At 38.1% G+C, this 3,645-nt stretch overlaps 1 long non-coding RNA gene across 1 annotated transcript; it reads right to left on the reverse strand.

Moving 5' to 3' along the window:
- Positions 1–327: 327 nt before the first annotated feature.
- On the reverse strand, positions 328–1,109 carry LOC137233786 (uncharacterized). The gene is made up of 2 exons (XR_010947562.1): positions 979–1,109; positions 328–914 (listed from the first exon to the last, which is right to left on the reverse strand). It is a non-coding gene; the product is annotated as an uncharacterized lncRNA (long non-coding RNA).
- Between the last annotated feature and the right edge of the window lie 2,536 nt (positions 1,110–3,645).

The raw sequence follows: 3,645 nt of genomic DNA on the forward strand, positions 1-3,645 counted from the left end.
AGAAGCAGATCCCAGACTCCCGCTGCTACTAGGGTACGCAAATCCAAAAAAGAGGACAGAGACGATCTTTTAGAGAAACACAGTAGCATGCAAGAGAGGGACCTTACCGATGTCACGAACAGGCTAAATTCAATTAAGCACCCTTTACGAGATACAGCACGGTACCAAAAAAAAAAATGCTCGCGATTGAGGAGGAAAAGCTAAAGATGCTGAAGAAAAAAGAATGTAGGGAAGTAGAACTTCATAAAAGAAATATGGTTTTAAAAGTCATAAAAATTAAAATAGCGAAAACTAAACTAAAGAATTTAGAAAAAAATAAGAAGCTGATTTTTATGTACATACATATTTTATTTTTAAGAAAATTAATTTTTTCCGTTTGTTTGATGTACATATTTTATTTTAAGTGCCTGAATTACTTTTTATTTCTAAAGAACTGAACTATTTTTGTTTTGTGATATTAGTTATTAAGACGACTGAATTTAATGCATATATGTACACAATAAAAAATGAACTGAAATTTTCAGTCTGAAACTATACAAAGCTGGTTTTGATTTGCTCTCTAATTTGTGATGCTTCCATATTCGCGATATTTTCTACATCATCAATATTTTCACAATTCTCTAAGTTCTGCTCTTGACTGTGTACATCCTCGTTTGCAGAGCGAGAACTAAAATCAATGCATATGTTGTGAAGTGCTGCACATACATTAGCAATTTGCGTGGCTTTAGATGGCGTATAGTGAAGTTGACGTGCAGCTAGCAAACAGCGAAAACGGTTTTTTAGTACGCCAATAGTACGTTCAATTATATTTCTAGCTTTGGCGTGCTTGGTATTGTAAATAGCGTCGGGACTTCCTTCTGTTGTGCTTCGATACGGTGTCATAATAAATTGTTCTAGAGGATAGCCCACATCGCCTACAAATATAAAAAAGTTTATATAACTTTTACATGATTTAAATTGTGTGTAATTGGTTTTTACCTAAAAGCCAGAAGTTACGCTCTCCAGCCTCGTATCGTTCTCGCAGAATTCTTCTAGCATGGCTAATGTTCCATATGAGGGAATCATGGCCCGAACCCGCATGCCTAGCATCCATATACCTTATTCGCAACTTATGATCACAAATCTGTTAAATTGTTTGTTAAAAATTATTATTTAGCCGATTAAAAGTTTATCTGTTCTTACAATCATGGCATTTAAACTACAAAATCCCTTTCTATTGTAGTATAGATGCTGGTCTTGTTTTCTAGGAGCCAACATTTTTATATGAATTCCATCGACGCAGCCAATAACTCCTGGAAAGCCAGTTTTTTCGAAAAAATACTCCTTACATTCTGTGTATTCAGCCTCTGTCATGTGAAATTTTATCCAAAGAGGACATATAACGGATTCCAAAACGTCGAGTGTTTCAGCAAGTACAGCACTAACGGATGGCTGGGAAAGTCCAAGATGGAAATCATTTCCCACAATTAGTTGATAGGAACTTTGCCTCAAAAATCGCAACGTTGCTGCCAATTTTATGGTTTTTGAAATCGCCGTTGTCCTGATTTCGTTTCTCATATGCGGCTGAATTGTTTCCAGAACATATCTGAAGGCAGCTTTATTGAGACGAAAATAGTCTTTAAATCTGAAATAAAGTAAAATATTTCCAGCTGAAACATTAATACATTCTAAACCCCCGAAAGTTGTTATACATACTTGTTGTCTGGCAAACGAAATACATCGGAGTTATTCCTTATTCTTTTTCTATTTAGTCTAAGCTCCTCTTTATTCTTTTCGTCACTAGAGCTCGCACTACTGTCATAAAAAAACATTTTTTTAAAATCTTGAAATAAAATATTTAAACAAAGCTTAAATCGCGAAAAAAGATTCAGAAATAGTATGAAATATCGAACAGCTGATCCAGAAATGGCAGAGATGGTATATTTTCCTTTCGTTTTATAGATAAACTATCGACGTCGTCTCAACAAGCTTAGCCAATACCGATTTGGTGTCGAAGTGACGACGACGTCGATACGATGTGACGTCGACTGAAAAACGACGACGATGTCGACGACGACAATGACAGTAAGGGTGATTATCTTCACCCTATTTGTAATCGCGTTTGGGTCATATCGAGACCCTTCCGGGATCATTTCTGAATGCTTTTCGGGATCCGTCCGCGATCCCGCCGGGGTCATTTCGGGACTTTTTCGGGACTATTTCGGGATCATTTCTGTATAGTTTCCGGGATGCGTCCGGGATGCCGTCGGGGTTATTTTATTTTTCCGGGACTAATACGGTATCATTTTCGGACCCCTCCGGAATCATTTCTGTATGGTTTTCGCGATCCGTCGTGGATCCCCTAGGGACCCTTCCTGGATATTTTCTGGATGGCTTTTGATAACCGTCAGGGAGCCCGTCAGGGTCATTTCGGAACTTTTTCGGGACTATTTCGGGATCATTTTGGTACCCTTCAGGTAACATTTCTTTGTGGTTCTCTGGATAAGTCTAGAATCGTTTCGTTGTCATTTCGGTTTTTTTTGGGACTATTCCGGGAACTTTTGGAGACCCTTCCTTGGCATTTCTAGATGGTTTTCGGGATCTGTCCGCGATAGCGTCGTTGTCATTTCGTGGATTTTTCTGGATAATTTCGGGATCATTTGGGGATCCTATCAGGTTATCAGCTCATTTAGTTCTTTTTTTTTACTCAATTACAAATATAAAATGGATTAGACAGAAACATTTTTTTAAACAGATAAGCAGGCTTACGTGAATAGCCCATATATTTAATTTTCTCCTTGCGGACGGGGCCACGGGTAAAGGCTAGTAATATATTAAAAGGAACCGTACAATCTTTAACCGATTTCGTTAATTTTTCTTCAAAGCAGTCCTTATAGTAAAGGCAATCTCGCTGCCGAATTTTGTTACGATAAGTTTAACGATTTTTGATTAATGATTAATATTATCTGTAAAATTTATTTTATCACAAGTGGGCGGCGCCACACCCATTTAAACAATTTTTTTTTTAATTTTTTATCAAGAGTCTCCATACAAGTCCACACGTCAAATTTCAACATTCTAGGCGTATCATTTACTAAATAATCAGGTTTTTTGTGTTTTCCAAAATGTTATAATATATATTATATATAAAAAGTGGGCGTGGTTATCATCCGATTTCGCTCATTTTCAATACAAATCTATTCTCGGTCCAGATAAGCTCGTGTACCAAATTTGGTGAAGATATCTCAATATTTACTCAAGTTATCGTGTTAACGGCCACCGTGGTGTGATGGTAGCGTGCTCCGCCTATCACACCGTATGCCCTGGGTTCAACTCCCGGGCAAAGCAACATCAAAATTTTAGAAATAAGATTTTTCAATTAGAAGAAAATTTTTCTAAGCGGGGTCGCCCCTCGGCAGTGTTTGGCAAGCACTCCGGGTGTATTTCTGCCATGAAAAGCTCTCAGTGAAAACTCATCTGCTTTGCAGATGCCGTTCGGAGTCGGCATAAAACATGTAGGTCCCGTCCGGCCAATTTGTAGGGAAAATCAAGAGGAGCACGACGCAAATTGGAAGAGAAGCTCGGCCTTAGATCTCTTCGGAGGTTATCGCGCCTTACATTTATTTTTTATTTATCGTGTTAACGGGCAGACCGACGGACGGACGG

The sequence above is a fragment of the Eurosta solidaginis genome, chromosome 5 (assembly GCF_040869045.1).
Source record: "Eurosta solidaginis isolate ZX-2024a chromosome 5, ASM4086904v1, whole genome shotgun sequence".
Classification (NCBI taxonomy): domain Eukaryota; kingdom Metazoa; phylum Arthropoda; class Insecta; order Diptera; family Tephritidae; genus Eurosta; species Eurosta solidaginis.